This window comes from Camelus dromedarius, chromosome 35 (genome assembly GCF_036321535.1).
Source record: "Camelus dromedarius isolate mCamDro1 chromosome 35, mCamDro1.pat, whole genome shotgun sequence".
Classification (NCBI taxonomy): Eukaryota; Metazoa; Chordata; class Mammalia; order Artiodactyla; family Camelidae; genus Camelus; species Camelus dromedarius.
Genome location: NC_087470.1, coordinates 12,734,476 through 12,760,503, shown reverse-complemented (window position 1 = coordinate 12,760,503; position 26,028 = coordinate 12,734,476). Strand labels below are relative to the sequence as shown.

The 26,028-nt window shown below is 51.1% G+C and overlaps 1 long non-coding RNA gene and 1 other non-coding gene across 3 annotated transcripts; one reads left to right on the top strand and one right to left on the bottom strand.

The window, feature by feature from the left end:
* Positions 1–7,205: 7,205 nt before the first annotated feature.
* On the bottom strand, positions 7,206–11,687 carry LOC135319970 (uncharacterized). The gene is made up of 4 exons (XR_010379096.1): positions 11,141–11,687; positions 8,572–8,657; positions 8,064–8,224; positions 7,206–7,548 (listed from the first exon to the last, which is right to left on the bottom strand). It is a non-coding gene; the product is annotated as an uncharacterized LOC135319970 (long non-coding RNA).
* Positions 11,688–16,863: 5,176 nt separating this feature from the next.
* LOC116157887 (uncharacterized) lies at positions 16,864–21,694 on the top strand. Of its 2 annotated transcripts, none has more exons than XR_010379095.1 (3): positions 16,864–16,996; positions 18,389–18,637; positions 20,834–21,694. It is a non-coding gene; the product is annotated as an uncharacterized LOC116157887 (transcript). The 2 variants fall into 2 exon arrangements; XR_010379094.1 differs by having other exon boundaries at positions 16,864–17,002.
* Positions 21,695–26,028: the final 4,334 nt, after the last annotated feature.

Genomic DNA, 26,028 nt, shown 5'->3' with positions numbered 1-26,028 from the left:
AAGCACCAAGTCCACTCGATCACTCCAGCAATGGCTGTCACTCTTACTGACCATCAGGGAGTCAATTGGCTTCACTGAGGTTACTTTTCTCTTTCATGAAAAGTTGCAACCAATGATATATGTAATCTCATTATTTACAGACAGAACAAATTAATGAAGACTTTCCATAGGCAAGGCTCTGGACAGATGAAAAGATAGGGTCCCAGATACATTTATGGGTAGAAAAAGTTTATGCCATAAAGACATTAATTCTTCCTGTTCTGATATATAGATTCAATGCAATTCTGATTAGAATTCCTACCAGATTTTTTATGGAATGTAACCAGTTAATTTAGGGTCAGGAACAGCCAGGAAACTTCTTTAGAACCACCACTGGGGAGGGGTGGATGGATCATTCATTTCCACTGTTCTTTCTGAAGTGATGAAAACGTTCTGGAATAATAATGGTTGCACCACTGTGAATATACTAAAAGCCGCTGAATTGTACCATTTAAATGGGTGGACTTCACAGTGTGTGAACAATATCGCAATAAAGCTGTTCTACGAAAAAATATTTCTGGACCTCTATTTTCCCCTCTATATTACTACTCTGCCCCACAATTTAAGAAAAACAAACAAACAAAAATACCAAACAAAAATTTGCCAGGAGATCTTTAGGTCTGCTATGTTCCTGGGTCTCCAAAATGCCTCTGATGGTGCTGCTCCTGTTAACACACACTAGTTGGGCTGGACTAGTTAAGGACTGTATGTTTTTAAAATCAACGGTCACATGTTTCACTCTGGGAGAGGGGAGGATGGAGAATGTCACAGCCTCGTGCCCTCATCCCTTTATTTTGAGAAGAGAAAGTTTTTTACTGCAGGGCCAAACAAGAACAGTGGCTCATGCTCAAAAACCCTGAACTCTCTGATGGTTTTTGAGGTGAATTTTTTTTTCTTTTTTTTTTTTTTTAGGGTAAAGCTTTTAATAGGCAAAATGAGGCTTGAGGGCTTCCAGGTGTGTGACTTTCTTCTGACTAGTTGGTGGTAGGTAATAGGGCCGTGTTCCAGGAATCTCGTGCTCAGCCTGAAGTTACCATCCTCCACCTGGGTGGGGGCCTTAGCTCCTGCAGAACAACTCAAACATATTAAGTATAGCCCTGCCCCTACTCCTCAGCTGATTTTTAAGTGAATCAAGCCCTGCTTTCAACACTGTGATCACGCTCACCATAAAAACACGTGACATCAACAAGCACCCCCCCCATCCTAACACCAGAAAAAGTATTAAGGCTATTTACCTGGGGCAGAAACACTGAGGGAGGAGACAGAAGCATGCTCAGCGCTCTCTTTTCCCAAGTCTCTGCCAGGAGAAGCTGGGCCTTACAGCCAGAGGATCTCAGCCCTAGGGAACAGCGTCCATGCCCCTGAGCTGGACCTCAGGGACAGGGAAAGGGAGAGGAGTGCAGTCTAGGGGAGGCGGGGCAGTTAAAGCGGCGGGGACGCGGGCTGCAGCCCCGCTCAGAGGCCAGTCCCAGCCACTGCCCCGCCCCCGCCCGGTTCCGCAGACCCCGCAGGCCCGGGACACAGCCCGCCCAGGGGCGGGGCGGGATCTGCCGCCGGCCGAGGAGAGGAAGCCCGGGAGGAGGGGACTCGCGGAGGGAGAGCTGAAGGGGGCGCCAGCCGCGGACTCAGGGGAGCCCGGCTGGGGCGAGAGGTGGCAGGTGCGGGCCGCGGTATGGACGGGGGTGGCCATGTCCCCGGCAGGTGCGTTCCCGGCCCTGGACAGGTGTGGCCTGGGCGCCGGGGCAGGTGGCGCAGGCAGAGGGGCCTGGGGCGAGCCAGTCAGCTGGACACGCGCTGACTCGAGCCCTCGCAGGCTGTGACACGGGGACCCCCTTTCCCAGAGCCCCCAACCTTCCACTTACACAGCCGGAGGCCCCGACCCGGGGCAGGAGCCAAAGGCCTACCAGGCGACAGAGCCGAGCAGCCACAGGGGCTGATCCCTGGCTCGGAGCTGGAGCTTCGGTCCCGCGGTCCAGCTGGCATCCAACCATGGGCATGCACGGGAGGGCCAGCGATCCGCTCTGGGTTCTGCGAGATACACTGGGGAATCGAGGGAGGGAGAAGATGGGAGGGGAAGAAGATGGGAGGAATAGGAGAGGAAGCGAAAACTGGAGGGAGAGAGATGGAGGAGCAAGGAGAAGCGAGAGATCTAGAGGGAGAAGGGGGAGGGGAGTAGCCGAGATGAAGAGAAAAACTTTACCTTCAAGGGCACCCGGAAGGAGGCGCCAGTCCTGCCTCCATGCCCTTCTCTAGCCCCTCAAGGCCGGAAGCTCAAATTTCACCTCCCTGTTCAAGCCCTCCAGCCAAGGCCCTGCAGAACCCCTACAGGGATCACACCTGTTACCCCCAAGAGGAGCTGTGTTTCCTGTTGCTCTGGGAACCAAGCACCCGCAGGTGTTGTCTCTCAGAACTACCTTGGGAAGTGTACATATTCCCCTTTTACAGGCTGGTAAACTGAGGCAGGCATGATCTTTGCCTTAGCTGCACTTTCCCAGGTGTTGGGCTGGCAGGGAGTGGGAGGTACAAGTTCAGAGGCCCAGAAAGTGAAGACTGCCCGAGTGTCAGTGCATAGTCCCCATCTCTCCTGGGTAAACCACTTTCCACCCTAGTGGAACAATGAAGGGCTCACACTAGGTCCCTGGGTGTGGGAGAGCTGTCCTCAGTTCCAGTGCCCAGCTTGCTATGTAGATAGGAGTGTTCTCGAGTCCAAACTCATTCTCCTCAATGCAGGACAGGCCAATAAATCAGGAGACAAGATGTTGGGGCATGGAATAGCAAGTTTCTGTAGACCTAGATGGCAAACTAATGTCCTGGAAAACCATCTCCCCAAGTCAGAATTCAGGCTCCTTTCCTACGTGTTTGGTTGTTGCAAACTTCTTGGTATTTTTTTGTTAGAATTCTTTGTTCTTGCAGCTATCCACCTGGGCCAGATCCCTGTAAACCTCCAACAAAACAAACGTTATTTTCTATTCTGCAACTTGTTATCTTTATATGAATTGAAAAATGTTAATATCCTTAAAGGTCAGAGCCCCAAGAATAGGCTCTCCTGTCTATTTCAGGCTCTAGGCAACATTGTTTTACAGAAGGTGCAGAACCAACAAGACTAGGCCTAGGAAACAGAGCACAGGGTTAAAGTCAAGGAACAGATCTAATACAGGGTCTGATGTGTTCTTTGCTATTATCGAGGCAGAAGCCACTTGAGGATTTAAATCCTTTTAGGTGAAAAATAAGTAAAACTTTAAAGGAATTTACATACATAGGTTGAAGTGTGCATAAAATACTTGGAAAAGCTCACAAAGGATTGTAAACAGTGACATCTCCAGGGAGGGCTGAGAGAACAAAGGATGAGGGAAACCTTTCCCTTGTGTATTTTTGAGCTGTTTGAATTTTTATTTTTTACCATATGCATGGGTTTCTTTCTCAGTTAAAAAAAAAAAAGTGTAATGGAGGGAAGGAGAAACTAGTTCAGCAAGTACAGCAGCCACGGAAAACTGAGCCGTCACTTTTGCTTTAAGCCAGGAAGCATTTATTGACTCTCTCCTATGTGCCCAGGGCTGTTTTATGACTTCATTTATTATGTGTATTTTTTATAAAATAATAACATGCCATCCCTGACCCCTGCCCAGGGGAGCTGGTGGAAAACCAATTGAGATTTTATTGAGTTGTTTTCCAAGGAGTATAAATGAGTTATAAACAGAACACATCTTCTGGGAAAACCAGGTGGAATGGGTTTCCAGCCGGCCAGACAGCTAGGAAGTGTTTTCGACAGAGATGCCCAGAGGCAGAGAGAGAAAGCCTCCATGGCCCCACAAAAAGCTGCCCAAATTGGTTTCTCCATGGCACTACTGAAATAGGAAAGAACAAATCTGACTCCATATTGCATCTGTTTCTTTGACTTTAACCCTGTGCTCCGTTTCCTAAGCTTAGTCTTGTTGGTTCTGCACCTTTTATAAAACAATGTTGCCTAGAGCCTGAAATACACAGGAGAACCTATTCTCAAGGCTTTGACCTTTAAGGATATTAACACTAACCCACCAACTCGCCAGGGGCAGTGCTACTCCCCTCCTCTGCCGCTGCCTCTGCCGCTGTGGCCGCCCCTGACCAAGCCGCCCCACCTCGCAGGAGCAAGCTCACCTGGGGTCCGAGTGCCTGGGAATCTCCTGTGGCCAAGGCCGCCTCCAGGCCAGGCTGCGGGGAAGAGAAGGAAACAACCGGCTTACCTGGGCAGGCCCCTCCCGCGGCCGCCACCCCAAACGCACCACACCTGCCTCCAGGGGTCAGGCTGACTGCGAGCATGTGCACCTGCCTTCTGATTCTGGCCACGAGCCTGAGCACCTCCCTGCACCCCTACACCCCTGCAACCCCTGCAGCCCCTGCACTGCATGCACTCTTGAACCTCTGCACTCCCTGCACTCCTGCACCCCTGCACTCCCTGTGCCCCTGAACTGCCTGCACCCTTCACAGCCCGTGCACCCCTGGCACAACTTTCACCTTGCACCACCTACACCCCTGCACCCCTGCATGTCCCACACGCCACCTCTTGGGCCTGTGGCAGAGCCTCTGCTGTTGCACCAGCGTGCAGGGACTCATATCCTTGCCAGTACATGATGCATCAGTGGACCTCTGGGGTTGCCTGCCAGAAAGTATATGTTCCCTGCCACGAGGCTGGGCCACTAGGGTGATCTCTGTGACGTCACCCAGGACGGGATCAGAGATTCTCTTCTCTGGGAAGAGAGGAGTTGAAACCGCTCTTGAGGGCAGAGCTGTGCTCACCAGGCCGTCCACGCTTCATGTTTTACACAGGGCTTCACGGAAGTGAAATGGACCCTGCCAAGTAAGACCTGCTGTGCGCCCACCTCAGTCCTGGGCTCTGAGGCTGACAGACTGGCTCCCACCCTCAGGGCCCAGTTTGGGCAACTGAATGGTCCCTTGGAGGCATCCCATCAGTTCTCAGGAAGAAGTCTGGCTGCTTCCACCCCATAGCCCTCCCTCCCACTGTGCTGGCCTCAGGAAGTTTCCTTATTTGGGGAAGAAGGCAGCCCACCCCCTACCCCACCCCTCACCATGCTCTCACCAGGCTGCTGCTCTCTCTGCCTGTCAGAGTCTGGAAAGCCATCCCTCTTCAGTTATGTCCCTTCTGAGATAGACTTGCTTCCATTCAATACTAGGTGAGGATGCAACATGGGATGCCCTGGGTAAGAGAAGCAAAATAGTTTCTTCTGTGAGGTTTTCTGTTTATCTACTGGGACTGGGCTGTGTGTAGTTTGCTACAGCTATTGGTGTGAGAGGCTAAAGCCACCCGTGTGTCCTTGTTTTCATCTCCCTGCTGTCTTTGGGTTTCCCTAGACACTCCTGAGACATTTACTTCTTTTAGTTTTATTCCTGTAATTACACAGGTGCCCTACTGACATGGAGGTAAGGCGTTGGGGGAGCGGGACAGAGGGGAGCATCTGTAGTCCTGTGATTAGTTCTCATTGAGCCTGTGCCCTGAGCTGTGACCTCCACAAGTTTGTCTCTTTCCCCCAGGCCAATTTGGGTGACACAGAAGGGATTTCCCTTCCCACAGGTTGGTTAGGTTCTGGTAAAATAATTTCTCATTAAAAAAACAAACAAACAAAAAACAACTATCCCCAGTGAAACAGAATGTTCTGGGTGTATTTCAATAGAGTTATTTTCTCCTTTCCAGGCAGGAAGCATGAGGGGTTTTTCTCTGACCTTCATTCTGAGAACAGGGCATGGTCCTGGAGGTGAAATGCATGAAAAAGAGCAGGGGGCCCCTCTGACTGGCCCCCTGGAGTTGTCACACTCGGACTTCCCCACGCTGAGCCTCCAGCTGGCCTCAGGGACCTGTTAAATCTGCCTGCTGCCGGGGTTCTTACAAAAGCGGGTTCTGCCCTGGGAGCTGTGACTCTCCAAGCCTGCCCGGCTGCCTGTGCGGGTTGGGAGCAGCTTTTCCCCTCAATTTTCTGGTGGATCTAAGAAGAGCGGTGGGTTTGCAGCTCCCTCAGCTCTGGTGTTGTTTTCAGGACAGAAGGAGCAACTTCTGAACTCCTCACGAGCTGGACCAGAGGCTGGAATCCTCCCCTCCTCTCCCTCCATGCAGACAATCAGTGGCTGTGGTTCTAGCCGAGTTTCTGAAGATGTGGATTTAAACACACACGTCCCAGCCCCCATTGGAGCACACAGTCCCATAAATCCCTACAACTTCCACTGGTAACTACGGAGCCGATGGGGACACGGGTTTTGGGGCCACAGAGGCCTGGCTGCACGACCTGCTCCGTGGCTTATTTACATGAGGTGTCTTGCTTACCGCACCTGGTACATGGGAAACACAAAATAAGTACTAAAACCTCAACTTTTTCTCCCTCCTGGGCCTTCCAACATAAAAAGTAATAACTGACCTCAGACGGTCTAGTCACCACAATGAGGTCCGACCAGCCTGGCTCCCTGAGGATTGGGCACTGAATTGAAGCTTAACTCGGGACAGTAGGAGAACCGCCTTCCTCTAACTGGGCATCTCCCCACACCGGACATGCCCTCAGCTGAGACGGGGCCAACTCCCCCATTGAGGTGTGTGCTGGTGGCTTCAGTGTGACCTGGCCCTGCCGGGATGTGAACCTGCAGTGAGTGCGGTGGAGGGTCAGGTGGAGTGGGGTCCCTGCTGGGGTGGCAGGGGGCCCGGCAGCACCCCACCTGGCTTCATGCCCAGGGCTCCCCAACACCTCTTATGGCCCCCGGGTTGACTCTGGTCCTGGCCACTCCACGCACCCTCCGAGTATATTTTCATTAAGTCCCTTTATTGCTTTTATCAGCCAGAGGTGGCTTCTGTTGCTTGTTCAGTGAAACAGTGCATAGGGAAACCAGGCTATTTCTAAGATCAGTAAAATACCAACCTCGGTCAGCTCGCCAGGGAGACCGTGCAGCACAAATTCCCGCACAGGGCTGTGCAAATGCCTTACGTGAAGGGTCCTCATCATCTGTCTTCAGAGATACAGAAGCTGGTGGTTCAGGTAAAACCTCAGGGAGGGACTGAGAAATCCAAAGCTGGTAGGTTTCAAAGGCTAACCGGCCTGGCCAGACCCCTGAGCTGTCGACAGAAGACTGGCTTGATGTCACGCAGTCTCAGTGCCCTAAGTGCCGGGTGGGGACGGTGCTGTTCCCTTCACAGGCTCTCGTTGGGGAGTCACTGTAGCCCCCTTAGCCCCCACCCTGAGTGTTCCATGACACAAATCCCGGGAGTGTTTAATTTTCATCTTTGTTTAGGAGGATCAAGTTGGGCAAGAGGAGACTTAAATTCACACTTACTGACACCGTCACAGCCAGTACCTCCTCCTCGGAGAGCTATATGCTCCCACAGTGGTGGCTGGGGGGCTGGGCAGAGCCCCTCCACTTGTCCCAGAGGGACTCGCTCGTCTGGCTACAACCGATGGGTTGGACAACAGGTCCAGAGGGAGATAGAGCATCTTTCCGAGGAATTTGGACTGACACACAGAAACCAAGTTCACTCATCTGGAGAACAGGGGTGGAAATCAAATGAAACCAGAGCAGGAGAGAAAGTTACAAGTGAATGAGAGAGTGACAGAGAGACTGAGCTTGTGAGAGCAAATAGTGGGAAGGAAGGAAAACAATCAGGGGACAGAGGAATTCCAGCTCCTGACCCTCTAGTCTGTCCCAGCCCATCAATGACCCCGCGGGATTGTTTACATCAGTCCAGTTTTGCAGATTAGGAAACAGGCTGAAAGAGGTGGGGGCTGGTTTCGGGAGCACAGTTAATTTAAGTGCCGCTGGACCCCTCACTTCCCACTGTCTGAATGTACCATAATCCTCATGGGGACCGGGCTGTGCTGACAGCCCAGCACCCTGATCAAAAGGCCTCTGTGGGAGTGGGAACCCCTCTGAGTGTGGAGAGTTCCCTGCACTGAGATGCCATGCATCAGCCAGCTCCCACTCATCCTAGGTTAAAGTCTCCCCAGCTGTGCAGTCTCCCGACCCGCTTCCCTCCCTGCCAGGCACCCCTTTCTTACCACCAAGTGTACTGCAGGAATTCAGGCACAGGGATGCCCAAAGCAACGCGGGCCCACTGACTGTACAAACAGCAGACTCCCAGCTCCACCTGGGTTCCGTGGGGACAGTAGGCATCCTCACCTTTCATGTGTCTAAGACAATCTTCTTCTTCAGCTGGAGGCTATAGAGAAAAATAAAAGATCCAGAACATAGTTCAGTGAGGAATTCCTCCAAGGACCTGACTCCAGGGATACAACCAGGTGTGCTGGCCACTCCTACCCCCGGACTTGGGGTGAAGGTGGATTATTGATCAGCACAACCCCTGGAGGCCCAGCTCCTCAGCTTGGCTGCCCAGAGGAGGCTGGGGGAATGGGTAAGGCCAGCACACTCAGGAAGAACACAGAGGCCCTGCCTTCACCCCTCCGCACTTGTAAACTCTTCCCCAAATCTCAAGGCATCGAACAGAGAGCAGCCACCACAATAAGGAGATGCTCCCATCTCTTCACTCACTCCTGTCGGTTCACTTACATGCTGAGCATCCACTGGGTCCCAGGATATGACACACAGGATGGCCGATGGGACAGGCTTGTCATTCCCCCTGAACCCTGTTCAATCTGATGGAAGAATGATCACTTATAAAGAGTTTCTCAAAATTATACAGAGACCGAAGACAATCTGCAGAGTGAACCAAATTTAAAAATATATATGAAGATCCCCTAGTCTCCCCGCCTAATCTTAACAGCATAAAGCAAAAAGATCTTGCCTTTGATCACCAAGGAAGTTGTTACCCCCTCTCAGGTGGAAAGGAGACTTATTGTTTGAGCAGGACACAGAAGTGCTCCATCGGATTGGACCAGGGCATCTACATTCATTCAGCAAATGTGTATAAGCTCCTACTACGTATGGGAATCTCCTAACTACACCCGTTCCCAAGGCTCTCGGGCTTTATCAGTCAACAAAATAGACATGACTCCCCATCACTGGGGGCTCAGAGTTTTAGCAGAGGAAACAGGCAGCATGTTGGGGGTAGCAAGAGCTTGGAAAATTTTAAAAAAAATAAGAGTGATATGAGCAAATTCGGGTGATGGGGGTGGGGTGGGAGGCAAGCAGGAGGGAATAAGGCAATCCTGGCAGATCTCACGGAGTAATGAACTTGAAGCAGAATAGATCCAGAGGAAGAAGGAAGAGCCGGAGCCAGAGGCCCCCAGAGTGAGGGGGAGAGTGTGGGCGGAGAGGCAGAGCACGCCGGGTCCTGAGGCCTTTGTGACAGCTTTGGCTCCTAATGGAATGGTGACCCGTTTAGTGAATTTTGAGATGAGGGGTGATGTAGTCCAACTTATGCTTTTGTGTTTGTGTTTTTTGGGGGGAGGTAATTTATTTAGTTTAATGAAGGTGCTGGGGATTGAACCCAGGACCTTATGCATGCTAAGCATGCGCCCTACCACTGAGCTACACCCACCCCCTCAATGTATGCTTTTGCAGGCTCCCTCTGACTCTGTGTGGATGAGAGATTGTAGAAAAGCAAAGATGGAAACAGGAGGCTATTGGTGTCCAGGAAGGGCTGAAGGTGGCACTTAGGAGGGCGGGGAGCTGGGAGCAGGTGGTTAATGAAGACAGAGTAGTCAGAATTTTCTAACAAGATGGATTTGCTGTCTGTGTGTAAGAGGAAGAGAGAGAAAAACACGGTTCCAACATCTGGACCCGGACAATGGGAGGGATGTCCTCCCCATCCACAGGGTATGGGACAAGGTGGGGCTGAGCAGGTGGAAAGGGGCTGGAATCAGCTCAGTTCTTCAATGTCATGGTTAAGTGGTGTATTACATATTGCCACAGAAATGCCTAATAGGTAGAGGAGTCTGGGTTTGTTTTTTTCTTTTTAACATTAAAAAATATAATTTAAATGTATTAATTGTATTATGTGAATGATTTGGGAATTTTTTTTCATGCCAAGGTACATGTTTTATATAGCCAAATGGAAAATATATCAGAAAAGGGGAGAAATGAAGGCCTTCACATAAACTGACTGTCCATAATGTAGGTAAAATTTCAATAAAACCAGTCTTCAGTGCAAAAACCTCATCTCGGTGTTACATAAAAATAAATGAAAAAGGACCATGTTGATGTATCATTATTTCATGTTACATAATAGCCCCAAACAAACACACTGTTTAACTATGAAGCTTGTAGAAATACTATTCACTTTATTGACATAAATACAGAAATGCAGAAATGTTCTAAGGTAGAATAAGCATCTTAGTGGAAATAATACAGATTTGAGCATTTTACATGATATATATGTACTGATTCAAAATTTGGAAAAGTAGTTACATAGTAGAACATATGTATGAATGTGAAAGCAAGATGAATGAAAGAAAAAGAATGTGAGTCTCAGGGATAAAGGTCCAGATGGAAAGGGCAAATCAGGGAGTTTTGGAGAAATCAAGAAATTGATGGTATGCCAATTTCCAAGGCTGGTTGCTTCCACCAAAAGAATAGCAGAGAGAGAGAGGATAGGCCCAGGAGCCAACCCTGGGGCACACCCACAGTATATGTTTGGAAAAAAGAGGAGCCATTGGCAAAGGACCAGCCAGTAGACCAAAAGCAGAAAGCAGACAGAGCGATGGGCTGGAGTTTGAGTGAAGCAGGAACATGGGGGAGGAGGGATGGAAGAGCTGGGACAAATGCTGCCGAGGGGCCACGCATGATGAGGACTGAAAACTGACCACTATATTTAGCAACGTGGGGTCTCTGATGGCCTTGACAGAGCAATTTCCAAAGAGCGAGGGATCAGGGGAAAAGCCAGACTAGGTGTAAAAGGGGATGGCTCAAGAGAAGATGCAGACAGTGAGTTTAAACAACTCCTTAAAGATTTGCTGCAAAGACACAGGGTGACAATTGGTGGGGGTGAATTAGGGTCAAGGAGTGCTGTTTGTTTCTTTTAAGAGGATGGAAGTTTATATACTGATAGGAGCCAACTAGTAGGAGAACAAAATAGATGAGGTAGTGAAAGAGAGGATGGCTTTGGGTGTGACAACCCAGAGAAGATGGGAGGGATGGGGCCCCGGGGAATTTTGGAGGAACTGGTTTTTGATGTCACCTGTAATAAGAGGCGGGGCAGCGAGAGTGAGGTCACAGACATCAGAAGGCAAGCGGATGTGCTGGGAGTTGCTTGTGAAACTTCTCTTCTGTTGGCTTGTTTGCTTGTTCAAAGTAGAAAAGTAACCTTACCAGCTGAGGGACGAGGAGGAAGAAAGAGTTACTGGAGCCATGAGCAGAAGATAAGAAAGAGCCTTCCAGGGAGAATGGGACAGTGAAAAGGGCAGGGGGAGATGGGTGGGTGTGCGCCCAGAAAGTTACATTTTCTCTTTGACGTCCCCAAATGTGTGATGTGTGATTACCCTTCCTGCTGTCTACGAAATAAAAATTAAGTATGGTTCAGAGGAAATGCTTTTTCATTCTAAGAAGCTGCCTGTTTCTCAGGAATGGTCATCTTAAACTGCAAACATTACAAAAATTTTGAAAAGATGAACTTATGTACCTAAAGATCTCCTAGTTTCTATTAATCTGGTTACTATTTAGTTCCCCTATCAATAACACATAAACAATACTGCCAGGATGGAGGTACATTGATGCTTAAAATGAAATGAGATCTGTATCCTTTTCCTAAACTCCATGGCTTCCTTAATATCCAGTTCCCCTCGGAATTTAGGAATGTCTGGTATAACAGACATTCCTAAATAATGTCTGGTATAAAACTGTGAGAAACAGTTTGAGAAAATCCCGGCTCAGAATTACACAGCACAACCTCAGCTGAGAACTATACAGCCATAAAAAAATTTCAGAATCAAAACTCCGTAACTACTCTTAAAGACTTTTGCAAACCTGGGCCTGCCCAGATGTTTCCATACTGGAAAGGGACTCCAATCACTTGCCTGGTACCGGGACCAGAGGCTGGTCAGCCTTTTCTGTAAAAGCGAGAGAGTAAATATTTTCAGTTTTGCAGATCATTTTGTTGTAACCATGCATGTCTACAATAAGAAAGCTAAGAGCACTGGGAGACAGGAAAAAAATGGGCATGCCCACACCCTCCCTTCCACTCAGGGCAGCTTCTCTGTGGTGGGGAGCTTTGCCACAATCACTTGCTTCTTTGTTTCCATTGGTTTCTTTGTTTCCACCTTACTGCTCAAGCTCAGAACTTCAGATGGGCCTGGTCCTTCAGCATCCATGCAGAGAGAAGGCTGAGCAGGGGTGGGAACCCCACCTGATGGAGAAGAGAGATTGCTGGGAGGGACACTGCGGTGGCCACCATGACATTAGACAATCACACCTTCCGTGGTGAAAGGGAATGAAGACAAGGGAGGGACACAGCAGTGAGATCCTAGGTCGCCTGCCAGGCTTGCTCTCCCTCCACGGCCACCCTGGGGGCCTGGGGGGTGTTGGGCCTCGGTGATTAGGTGATTAGCTACAGTGATTAGGCTGAGAGGACTCAGGATAAAGGACCCTCCACCTCCTCACCGGGTTCCAAACGCAGCCCCTCTAAGTCCACCCTCTGAGTTTCTGGAACTCAGCTGGAAGAATACATGAGCAGGCAAGACCCAGAGCCCAAGCCAAACACGACAGGGGTCACGTGGGGTTGTAACCCCGTGCTCAGCGGTCGGCGACTCCTTGCAAATCTGCAGAAATCCCTGTTCCGCCTCATTCCTGGGAGAAACCCCAGATCTCCTCCTGCTCTGTCTGTTCTTCTCTTGCGGCTATTGTCCTGGAGGGATGCAGAGTCCTTGAACCTGGCCCTCCAAACGTACATAAGCAGCCTGTTCAATAAAACAAATTATGCACTTTTTCACATTTGCCAGTTTTTTGATTCCAGAAAGGCTGCGGGACTCATTCTCACAGTCTCCTGTGCCCCCACCACTTGGTGGCCCTCTGCTCATGGAAACACGATTTCCCACAACTGCACCCTGCCTCCCAGCTGGTCAGAGGGGAGTGTCCCACAAAGACACAGATGTTTGTGAGGATCCTGTTCCCCAGCAGAAAGACTACTCCTGGAGCGACGGACAGGGATCTGGCCTCCTGAGCTGCTCAGCTCTAATTCAATGCCTAAACTGGGGGCCCTGAACCTTGCTGAATGACTTTCTGAGTCACCTGGACTGGAGGGGTCTGATTTTTCTTTCCAGGAATGGAGGTAGCGCAGCCTCCATTTCCAGGGCTGACATTGACGATGGATCTAGTTCCCCCCACTGCACCGCAGGAAGGAGGGGCCCTTCCATCCCACAGCTTGGAAACCCAGCCCAGGGGAGTTCTGAAGCAGTGCATCGCTGCCAGGTCCAGCATCCCTGCAGAGTGGCCCCTGCCCCTGAATGAGCCCCCTCCCTGGGCCTTCCCTGCCCCAATACCACCCCACCCCAGGCTGTGATGGAGTTCTGGGGCTCTGCGTGTCCAGGGCACACAGGTGGGACCAGAGCCAGGTGCCCCCTGGGCCCCAAGGGGGAGGTGACCCCACATGGCTGGCAGGACACTCTCACTGTGGACCTCCAGGAGCCCTGGGAGCAGTTTCCCTACAGGTGTTAGGAGCCATCATCAGGAGGGCAGGCCCCTCTTTGTGCAGACCATCCTGCAGTGCTGGGCCCACGTGCTGACCACAGAAATCTACATGCCCCCAGGATACCCCAGGCAGCCTCACAACTTGGTCACTTGGTGGCCTGGCTACCACGGGCTCCTTGGCCATCCCATGAGGGTGGTCCTTGCAGGCATGGTCTCCAGGTGCTCCCGTTAAGAAATCCCCCTGGGTTTCTGTGGTCACAGAGCCCACACCAGGAGATTCTAGTCCTGCAGTGACCCCCACAGCAGTCAGCTCCCCTGTGCATGTCCAGGGACAAATGGCAGCAACTTATTGCCAGGAACCGTGATGAACAAGGGGGTGGGATTCCATACTAAGTTCAGGATCCTGGTAACTCACTCTGCACCCCAAAAAGCATCCATGAGAAATGTGTGTATTGGGATATCTGTGCCCCTAGAAGAGCTGTTCCTGAGGGCTCCTGGGACCCTCCAGCCCCTCTTAAGGTTCTCAGAGCCTGGGTCTAAATTTCTGTCTCCCTCCTTTGGTGTATGGCCACCTATGTCTTGTGGTCACGGGTCACTTTATTGCATGACTTGGCATGTTTTTAGTGCTCGTCCTCCACCCCTGCACTGGACCCCCAAGATGTCCCCACTGACCCTTGGCTCCCTGTGTGGGTCAGGGGACCCTAAGCCTGCACCCTTCACTCTCCTCCTCTGCCCCCACCCCTGCGGCCACCCCTAGGTGGACTGGGAGGTGTTTGTAAATGAGTCTTACACGAGGACATGACTGGACAAAGCAGGGCCCCACCCCCGGAAAGCACACCTGCTCCCTTCTCTGAAGAGGACCCCACAGCCCCACATTGCCTCCAGGGGTCTTCTCAGGACACAGTCCCCCAGTTCTGGGCAAGGCATGTCCCTGGAATCCTTGCTTCCAGAAGGATCCCTCTGTCCTTCTTCAGAGTTTAGAGTTTTTCCAGTGTCCCTAACCACCAGGGTGCCCAGCACGGACCCTTCAGAGACCTGGGGAGACAAGGAAGATATGTGGCCACAGGTCTCACAGGACACACCTGCTGGGACCCCAGGCCAAAGGGCCGTCCTCCTCCCTTCTCAGGTGTGGATCCCGTGGTACCTTTTTGCAGGGAGCCCGACTGGAGAGTGGGGCCCAAAACAGTTCATGGACCTCTCTGGGCAGGGAAGACTTGGGCCAGGCGGCCTTGCCTGGTTTCCCTGCTGGGCCACTCTGAAAACCCCCAGTTCATCTGGCTTTGGCTGGAGGCCCCCCAAACCTCAGCCTCCACTGCCTCCAAAGCCACGCTGGCGCTGGCATGGGGAAAGAGCTTTCTTGCCCTCTCATGGTCAAGTTGCCACAGGTGGCTGCTGCGGGGAGCTGGAGAGAGAGTTAGCAGTTGCTCAGATGTGAGTGGTTAGGCAACTTGACACCCTGTCAACTAGCCTTGAACATTGGAAAGAGGGCTTTCCCGGGAAAGCTGGAAGTTACTTTCAGTAATTTGTCTAAAGATTTCTCCCCCCCTCAAAGACTCATAAACCTCTCCCAGGTCATTCCTGGTAAGGACCATTATCCAGGGATCAATCAGGAAATGAATGAGGAGAGGGGTGAGGATATGGGGAAAGCAGAATGAAGATCAGATCCCACGGAGAGGAGATGCCCCTCCCTGGGGCCGCACACTGGACAGTGGCTGCTGGCATGCAGCTCTCCTGTTCTCAGGCCCCATTTCATCTGGGGGATGTTTCCAAAAGAAACAATGGTGGAAGGGCCGTGGATGACACCTAGACCTCCCAGACTGGAAAGCAGGATCAGAGTCACCATGCTGGCCCTGGGCTTGGAGCCAGACCTGCATTGGAGAACACAGGTCTTCTGAGGAGCGACTCCCAGCGTGTTCAGAGCTGTTTCGGGCTCTGTCCCAGCTGAAGGGTGCAAACCACAACCTCCAGAAAGAGAGGCCAGGCCCCTGGTGGTGTTGCCTTTGTTGGGGAACAGTGATCTTTGGTTGTGACATGTTCGGCGGCTGTCTCTAAAAACTGCTTTGACTTACGTTTTTATCCCAGTTACCAGTTCCAGGGTAACAGAAAAAGCATACCCTACATCCCTTTGCACTCAAATCTTCCCCAAAAGGGCAAATACTTGCCCATGAAAATACCAGCTGCTCTTCTAAGTCCCCCTAAATTCCCAACAGTGTGGGAGGTGCATTCTTGATCAGGGACAGGAGAAGAGGGACCAGCGGTCCTCCAGCAGGCGTGGCCCAGTGTGGCAGCTGCGCTGTGGGTGCGTGGTGGGGAGGGCCATGCAGGGAATCCTGCTTGAGGGGCCTCTGTGCATGCCTGCATTATGGTCTGAGGTTTCATACAAAAGCTCCAGGCATAATAACTGGTCACATACAGCCACCACCCTCGGGCTGCAACCACCAGGAGCTCAGTACCTGTAACAGGGACAGTGCACGGTGTGGGGAGAGGTCATGGGACACTCCGGGGGCAGGGGCGGTGGTGCTGGGGAAGGCAGGGGATGCAGCGAAGGGTGGGGGGAGTACGGTCCCTTGCTTGGGGGTGAGAGCTCTTGGAGAGAACACAGAGAATGGCACGCACCATCCCCACCCCATACCCCAAATTCCTAGCCCCGCCAACACAGGGGCTGCTCTGCACCCTCTCACCGTGGCTCTCCTGTGAGACCGCACCCAACCCGGCATCTGGCACCCCTGCCCTACCTCTACTCTTGGGACAGGCCCTGTCTTCTTGGAAACTGCCCAGAAGCGCGAATTCAAGGCCTGCAGCGGGCCTGGCGGACCTGCACTTCAGGTGCCCTACCTGGCCAGCCGTGCGTGCCTGGGCTCAGTCCTCTATCTTGCCCACCGGCAGCCTGGGTCCACGTCCGGTGCAAGCGGAGGCCGCGGAGCCCAGGCTGAGCCCCACACACGGACAGGTGAGGGTGCCCCGCCCCGCTGCCCCGCTGCCCCGCTGCCCTGCCCACTGGTGGCAGCACCGCCCCAGCCTCCGGCCGGCGCCACCTGCAGGTGAGGACGTCCGCGTGGCCCTGCCCTCCCCGGCCCCGCCCAGCTGCCCCATAAGCCTCCCCCCACCCTTGTCCTGGCCGCGCCCTGGCTCCCATTGGCTCCGCAAGTTCTGCCCTCGCACGTCTAGCCTCGGGAGGGCGCAGACGCAAGCGCTAGGGGAGGGCCCCGCGGCGTTGCCATGGCTACAGGCGCCGCGCTCCGCGCGGGCCGGCCTGCGCTTCTGGGGCGGGCAGCGGACTCCGGAAGTGTGCAGCTGCCCGGGACCATGGCGGTGCTTGCTGCGGGGGATGGCGGCTTGCACGTCCGGGCGACTAGTTCTGGCCTGGTCAGTCGGCGGCCGACATCCTGTCTGGGGCGGCGTCCCATAGACGGTAAACGTACGTCCGCGCCGTTGGCGGGGCCAGTGGACATGGACCGGGGTGGGATCCGGGTTGGTGTGGCTGCCGGGGAGGGGCTGTGGTGCCGGGGAGCGAGTTGGGGCGGGGGGGGGACAGGGCTGGGGCACAGCCTCGGGCTTTCCTCCCCCTCGAGCGCTGGGGCTGGGGCCGCGAGTCCGGGTCGCCCTGCGTGGCCGCGGCCTCCCAGAACCCCCGTGACGGGCGGCGGAGGGCCCTTATTTTATGAAACGGGGCCTTACCCGGGTTTTAAAGAGCCCCAGAATCAGATGTTAGAATGGGGTGGTTTATCAGCGTTGTTCATCTGCAGGGAAATTTCAGTTCCATCCAGATGTTGGTTCCTTCAGTCAACCTCAGGAATAAGACACAAGGGTCAGTGCCGATTAGCAGTTATCTAGGGCTTGACTCAAAATAGACTGTGCGGGCTGTAGGGATGGTAGATGGGATCCTCCCGATCACAGTTAGCAGTCTTCTGGGATTAGAGGCCCCAGTTGAGGATTATATCCTCATCTGCAGTAATGGAGGTTGTGGGAAACACAGAGAAGGGAGGGGTGTGGCGGCGGTAACTCATTACAGAATCCAGGACCCTTGCCTGGCTCTTGTGTAGGAGAGTCTCACCTAGGGTAGGGCAGCAGTTATCAAAGTGTGTCCGAGTCCCCTGAGATGCAAGACTATTTTTGTGGAAACACCGGGATGTCACCTGCCTTTTGCACACTCTTGCACTCCCGAGTTTCCTGTGGGGTTTTCCAGGGAAAACCTGGTCTGTGATATCACAAAAGAGGGAATGCAAAGGCAGATAGGAGAATTCAGCTCTCACCAGTTCAAAAGAGATTTGCAGAAATTAAAATCACTGCTATTCTTCTCATTAATGATTTTTGTTTTGAAAAATAGACTTATTTTTTGTGTAAGAGTATTAATGGTAACATGTAGTAGGTTGTTATTTTTTTAAGTGAACTCATAAGCATTTTTTAAAGTTCTTATTTAACTTATAACACAGGAATTATTGATACATTTAACCCACATAAACAGCAGCCTTTTGGAGTTCTCAGTAATTGTTGAGTGTATAGGGTTCTGTAGACCAAGAAACTTGAGAGCTCCTGGAGAACGGGTGCTCAGGTACTAGTCAGGTGCTTAGCGGTGCTAGACGGATGCCAAGATGTCTTCTGCATCTGCTCCTGGACTCGAAGTAATTGGCCACATGGAGATGGGTGGGCAGTGCCTCCACTATACAAACCAGAAGCTGCTGAATGTGTCTGGATTCTAGGCCATGTGCTGTGCAGGGATTCCCGTTGTATCTGTTCTATCTAAGCTGGGATTCCTGTGCACAGGCCTGCCCCTGAAGACCCGCTCTCCTTTGCTCCCTGCCAGGTACCTTCTGTGTGACGTCAACCCTCTAGAGGGCTTCAGCCTCCATAGGGGCGTCTGTATCCACATCGCCTTCCTCCTGAAGACCCTGCTGGAAATGGAGGAGTCGGTGCTGGTGATACCCCCTTGGGGCCGCCTCTACCATTGGCAGAGCCTGGACATCCACCACGTCCGGATTCCCTGGTCTGACTTTTGATCTCTCAAGTCTCAACAGAAACATCCCTGACACTGAGTACGAACAGTTCATTGCAGGTGAGATTGTGATCATGTAACTGGGGCCAGACGGTTGTTGTTCTGGTTCCGATGTGAACGTTGGGCCGTCTTGCTTTGGGCTTGTTGGTCTTCTTAGGGGTCTTGCTCATGTTTCCCGCACTGCAGGTGAATTTGTTCTTTCCATAGTTTTTCTCAGGAAATAGATCTGAAGTGTATGAGCTCTGTGTTCCCTCCCCTCTGAAAACCCTGGCCTCCTGGTGAGATGGAGCGGTGACAAGGAGGCCACTGCCACAGAGGCCTTGTCCCAGGAGGACTCGTTCCCTGTGCAGCCAGGGCCATTCTTAGCTGAAGGAAAACACGGTCTGTGTGTAGCATGGGCCATGTGCTGGAGAAGATATGTAACTGCCCATCCAGTATAATTTGGTCCTGCTCAAGCTTCCCATTTTAAGTTTTGTAAGAGGGAAGAGTTAAAGATTTTCTTTGAATAAAGGTATTTAGAGCTTATCTTTTTTAAATTGAAATATGGTTGATTTACAATGTTTTGGTAGTTTCAGGTATACAGCATAGTGATTCAGTTGTACATATACATAGTCTATTCTTTTTCAGGTTCTTTTCCATTATAGGTTGCAAGATACAGAATATTTTCCCCTGTGTTCTACAGTGAATCCTTGTTGTTTGTCTGTTTTACATACAGTAGTTTGTAATTGTTAATCCCCAACTCCTAAGTTTGTTTTCTAAGTCTGTGACTCTGTTTTTGTTTTGTAAATAAGTTCATTTGTATCATTTTTAAAAATTCCACATATAAGTGATATCATATGATACTTGTCTTTCTCTGTCTGAGTTATTTCACTTTAGTGTGATAATCTCCACGTCCATCCTTTGCTGTAAATGGCATTATTTCATTCTTTGTTGTGACTAATATTCTGTTCTATCTAAATAGCACATCGTATCCAGTCATCTGTCAGTGGACGTTTAGGTTGCTTCTATGTCTTGGCCATTGTAAACAGTGCTGCTGTGAACATTGGGGTGCAGGGGTCTTTTGGAATTAACGTTCCCTCTGGATATATGCCCAGCAGTGGGATTGCTGGATCAAATGATAAGTCTTTTTTTAGTCTTTTGAGGAATCTCCATACTGTTTTCCACAATGGCTGCACCAAACTACTTTCCCACCAAAAATGTAGGAGGGTTCCCTTTTCTCCACAGCCTCTCCAGCATTTATGGTTTGTGGATATTTGAATGATGGCCATTCTTATTGGAGTGAGATGATAACTTACTGTAGTTTTGATTTGCATTTCTCTGATAATTAGCGATATTAAGCTTTTTTAAATATGCCTATTAGCCATTTGTATGTCTGCATTGGAGAATTGCTTGTTTAGTTGTTCTGCCCATTTTTGGATAGGTTTTTTTCCTTATTAATTTGTATGAACTATTTATATAGTGTAGAAGTTAAGCCATGTTCAGTCTCATATTTTGCAAATATTTTCTCCCATTCCATAGGTTGTCTTTGTTTTGCTTATGGTTTGTATTGCTGTGCAAAAGCTGATAAGTAGGTCCCATTTGTTTATTTTGGCTTTTATTTCTGTTGCTTGGGTAGACTGCCCTAGGAGAACATTGCTGAGATGTATGTCAAATAATGTTTTGCCTATGTTTTCTTCTGAGAGGTTTATAGCTTCTTGTCTAATGTTTAAGTCTTTAAGCCATTTTGAGTTTGTTTCTTTTTGGGTTTTTTTGCGACTCTATTGTATGGTTTTGATTTGTGGTTACCTTATTTTTCAAGTATATCAACCCATTACTATATGTATTTCCTTTAGACTGATAATCACGTAGGCTCCAACACATCCTAAGAATAATGAAGAAAAAAAAAAAAAAACAAAGAAAAGTATCTATGTTTTCTTGCTCCCATCTCCCATTCCCACCTTTTTGTATTTTGGTGTTCTTTTTCTTTTTTACATCTTCATATTTATTCTCTTGTAACTCGTTATTGCATTTCCAACTATGGTTTTCCCATTTCTATAGCATCCTGCTTCCTTTCTGTTTAGAGTAGAACTTTTAAATGTTTCTGTTAGGTTCAATATTGCTGAGTTATCTCCCTTCCCCCTCCCCCCCACGCCTCTAAATCCTCAGTCCAGGAAAGCCAAGCCATCCTAACCTTCATCGGTTCTGGGAAAGCAATCTTCAGAGTGGGAAAAAAATTGAAAAATCATATTCTGTGTGTTGCTTTCTACCCTTGCCCAGAGATGAGAAACATCTGAAGGTGGAGGAAGAAAGTTGGAGGTGTGGGGAACACAAAGTCTTTTCTCCTTTTGCTACTGAAGAAATGATTGCTTTTGTAATTAATGATGATGCCCTTTAAATTGGTGAGATCGAGATTCCACAGCTTCAGCGCCTGTGAATAACCAGCCGGGAGAAAGCTCTCCAGGGCCCCTGCAGTGGGAAAGGCAGCCCCTCTGAGCACCTGTTGTTCTGTATTCTTCCTGCCTCCACACGGGTTCGCTAAGCACCGTGCAGGACGATGCAGTTCCCCGAGGTGGAGGACGGAGAGACCCCTGCTGGGTGGCGAGCAAGAGGAGCCCTCACTTGAAGGACAAAGGGAAGAGTAGTGGGGCGGGCGTAGGAGCAGAGGATGGTTGAGACCCAGGATGGTGTCCTGGAGTCTAGCAGGCGAGGCTGGTGGGGCAGATGGGGCCCTGGGGCATGGGCAGCCCTTGAGGATCTGAAGCAAAGATAGGAACCAAGAGACTGGGCTCGTGTGGGGGAACAGCGTGCCCTGGAGGCCGCGGGGCAGCGCAGCAAGCCCAGGGGGAGCGGGCACTTCCCCAAAGCTGGGTTGACATGTCACAACCAACTCACTGGGGACCGAGAGGTACCGAGATATTGTTAACATTTTGTCCCTCTTCCTGGAAAAGAAACTGCTTCCTGTTGAATAGCCTGTGTCGTTAGTGAGAATTAAAGACATGAAGCAAGATTGCCTCAAAAGTCACCCATTGTGTAGCTGTTAATAAGGGTCAGATTCAAACTTGTATAGATTAAATCAAACATTCATCATTGGATTTTAAAATCCTTTAAAATAAAAATTCTTGCTGCCTTTGTTCTTCATTTCAGGGTTCACTTGGCAATAATAATAGTAACCAAAGCAAAAGCAAAGCCTTACAGAACTCTGTCCTGCTGTTCCAGGAACGCTGTGTTCACGACAACCCAATGAGGTGACACTTTACAGGAAGGACAGTGACTAATCACACAGCTAGTAAGTGGCAGAGCTGGGACTTGAACCCAAGCTGTCTGGCCCCAGAGCCCCCCTCAGCTCCTTCACTGCAGCTCATCACTTGGCATGCCCGACACAGGCCAGCATTAAGGAGCGGCGTGACCTTGGCCAGGGCTGCTTCACTGCTTGGTCTCCGATTCCTCATCTGTAGAATAGGGGTGTGGGCAGTGAACTCTGTGAGCTCAGTGGTCACTTCCTCCAGCCCTGCTATTCTACTGCTTTTAGTTAATTTAGTAAGTATCTGAGCCTCTGCACGGCCCATCCATAGGCTGGTTCTTTGCTAGGCTCTGGGTTATGGAGAAAAGTAAGATCCACCTGCTTCTCCGAGGAGCCTGTGTCCCTCCACGGGAAGCAGCTGCGAGGCCCAGGCTCCCTCGCTGGCGGTCGGGGGCTGGGCAGGAAAGTCTGATAAGAGAAGATGGAGGCAGAGCCCCTCCGGGAACAGTGGTGGCCGCACAGCCCTCAGGAGCGGGGGCGTCTGTCCAGGCTGCTGAGAGGGGGGTCCTCATGAGGCCAGTAGTCCCCCCAACCTAAGCCCTCAGGACGAAGATCCAGCCATCCCTGCAGTGTCACCATAGAGCCAGGCCATCCTCATCACTGTGCCCCTGTGCTCCTTTGTCCTGGGGCCTCTCTTCCCCCTACACCCAGAAGACTTTTCTCCCTCTCTTCCCTGAGTGTCCCCTCACTTCACCCGTGGTCCATGCTTCCTGGGTCACCATCTCTGGAGTTGACGCTTTGCCCCCTCACACCCCCCGTTTGATCAGGAGCCTGGGTTGGCCTCCTTGTGCTCACTTTCCCCCTTCAGATGATTGCTCCTCCCCTCGTGGGAGCACCTGGAAAACACGGATCCTTTCCTAGCAGTGCCTGCCCCCCTGGCCTCCCTGCTCATCTGCGTCAGCCAGGAGCACTGGACCACCAGCTCTGTATTGCCTCGCCTCCTACCATCAAGACGTCAAAGTTCATTCTCCCTCCTCCACCCAGTGTGGTCATTTTAGGGTCTTCTTCTCCGTCAGCCTGAGCCAGCCACCCCCCATTCTCCCTACCCCCGGGCTCATACCCGGGCGTGTCTCCACCCCAGGTCCAGCCTCTCTCCTTTAAGTGCCCACCTCTAGCCGTCCAGCTGCTTCTCCACCAGCCTCCCTGGCCCCCCTTCACCCTCACTGGGGCATCATGCGCTGACTCCTCTGCTTTCCTGCCTGTCCACGTTCCTCTTACTTCCACTTCCCCACCTTCTGGCTCTGCACCCACAGTCAGCACTCTCTTTGTGACAGACAAAACCCCCTTGAGCCTTGACCTTTTCAGTTCCTCACCAGGCCGACTTCCATTTCGGTTCACCCAGCTCTACTTGTTCTGAGCCTGCAGGCAGCAGGCTCTCCCAGCACAGGTTTCTAAGACTACAAATCAATGCCCACCATGTTGCCGCTGCCAGGCAATCCTCCAGGATTTCTCTAGTGAGCACATTTCCCCACTTATCACTCAGTGGTGTCAACATTCTCTGCTCTCTGCACACCTCTAAGCTTCCCTCTGTCTCTTCCCTGACTCCCAGCAGGTGGCCTTGCCTCCTGCTTCAGAGAGAATGACATGTCACTGGAAAGGAACTCGCTCACCTGCAGCAAATCTGCTCACCTCACCTGTTCTCTGTCCCTCTCCCACCTGGACGCTAGCTGTAGTTGTTCTTAATTTAGTGAGTTTAGTTGACATATATATACACAGTTAAAAGCACAGCACACTATCGTCTACCTTCTAGGGCTTACTTTTTCAATTTAACAGAGTGTGTGATTCATCCACTTCGCTGCATGTACCTGCAGTTCACTTGTTTTAACTGATCTTAAATGTTGTGTGTGTGAAAGTAACACAAGGCAAGGGTAAGCCAGGACTCGGGATGCTGGTTACTTCCTGTGAGAAGAGGCCAAGAACAGGATAGGGAAAGAGGACACAGTATGTCACTGTCAATAGTCCTGTTATGATGCTGGGTGATACGTTCACAGGTGTTTCTTATAATATTAAGTTTAATACATAAATACCTCTGACAGGCACCTAAGATGAGAATGTGTCATGAACCAAGGCATACAATGGGTAATATTACATCATTATTGTTATGTAATCCTGTTATAAAATATATTAATCATAATCATACATTATGTGTTGTGTGTTATATATTATATAGATGCATGAATTATATATTATGTATATAAACACCTACATATGTATTATATACTATCTGCTAATAAATAAACAGAAGATAATATGCTAGTATATCTTCCATTATGTATTATTTAATAAATAATAACATACTCTATCCTGTTATATGACATGGAACTTAATCTTTAATAAAATAAGAAATCTGTCAATATATATTGGTAATTAATAAAATTAAAAAAAACAGCCCGCAGCTTTTAACGCCGACACCGCTCCAGCTGTCACTGTGATTTCTCTTCCCTTTCATGGCCGAGGCCCTCACAGTGCTGTCCATTCCCCCTTTCATCTCCTTATCCTGAACCTTCCTCCTCCTCCGATCCCATGCTGCCTTCCGCCCCTTGGCCCCTCTAGTCACCAGCGGCCTCTGGGGCACTGGTTTCCGGGGATGGTCTCAGGCCCCAGCTCACCTGCCTGTCCGCCACCTCTGTCACCGCTGGAGTGGCCATGGCGGGGGTCAGAGTGCACCCCTTGTCCTGGAAGAGAACACAGCACAGACTGTGACCAGCAGCAGGTGTGGCCGGGAACTGCGGGACTGGGGGGAGAGCCAGGCTGTCTGCATCCAGACCTGGGGCACTTGGAGTGTGAAGAAACCCAGTCCTCACTGCCCCTGAAGTGAGGAAAACACCCTCAGGTGAGTTAAAGTGCTGATGACCTAGGTCTGTTGGCTGGAAAGGACAGACGGGCCCCTAAGGGGAGGGTAGTTGATGTTCCAGGCCCCACCAAAGCCCTAAGGGCTGGCGAGGAACCAGGCTGGATGCTCCACTGGACCCAGTGCCCCCTCGGGGGTGGGGCCTTCGGGAAAAAGCAGAAAGCCCTCTGTCTCTGGGGGGGAAAGGGGCAGTGTGGGAGCGTCCCTGCAGCGAGTCAAGTGAAGTCAGGGCCTGTGGGATCCATTTGTATGGCCACACCGAGCCTCAGCAGAAGCCACAGCAGGAGTGGATTCTTGTCTCTCCAGCTGTCATTGTGTCTGAGTGCCAGGCTTCAGATCCAATCCCCTGGGTCGCTAGGACAGTTACAGACAGGCGGCTCGGGGAGGCCTCAAGAGGGAGGTACTGGCCTTCCTGGCAACACGATTACATGAAGATCGAACAATCCATCGATGGGAAGAAAATAAGAACCATGGTCACATCTGGACCCCAAGCTTAGACGTGGTGAATGGGTGACATTTATCAACAATCCAGCGAGGTTCTGGCCAGAGCTAGAGGCCAGGGCAGCAAGATGGGAGTGGCACTAAGGAGCATCGTGGCGCAGAGGCTGGGCTGGGGATATGCAGGCTCCTCCCAGGAGGAGCCTCAGTGTTTGGGAGGTGGCTAACGTGCCTCCTTTGGGTCACCAGCAAGTGATGCCACCTGCGGAAAATCAGCTATAATCCTGAGCCGGGTCAGCCCTGGGTGATGGGATAAAGGCTCCTACAAGAGGGGGCGCCAGGTGGACAGTGAAGCAACCAACAGGCTGATGTGTTTCTGGCCTGTTTTTATCGTGCTTTCGTAGCCAAGAATGAGGAGAGAGTTGAATGGCTCACCATGAAGATTTTAACAACTTAAGAGGGTTCCGTGTCTCACTGCATTTCAGTGTCACCCGGAGGAATTCAGGAGGTGTTTAGACCCAGTGGAGACTAACGGCCTCTTGGTTCCTCATCAACCTGGCAAACCCACCAGCCCTCTATGGCCAGACCTTGGCAAGTGCCTTCCCTTGTTCTAACATAACCCTTTCCACCCACGCCTGTGGTAAGCTTTTGTTTTTTTTTAATGAGTGGGAATGAAGATACATTACAGCCTCCTCAGAACTTTCCTTAGGGCTTCTGCCCTTAGATCCCGGCAAGGGGGCCCACTGCCCTGGGTCCTGCACTACAGAGGGTCCCTCTGGCCCTGACACTTATTGTGGCCACGCCCTCCATGGGGTGGAGTCAGCAGGGCCAAGGGGACACGGTCATTGGCTCCATCCCGTGCTCTAGAAACCCAGGACCCCA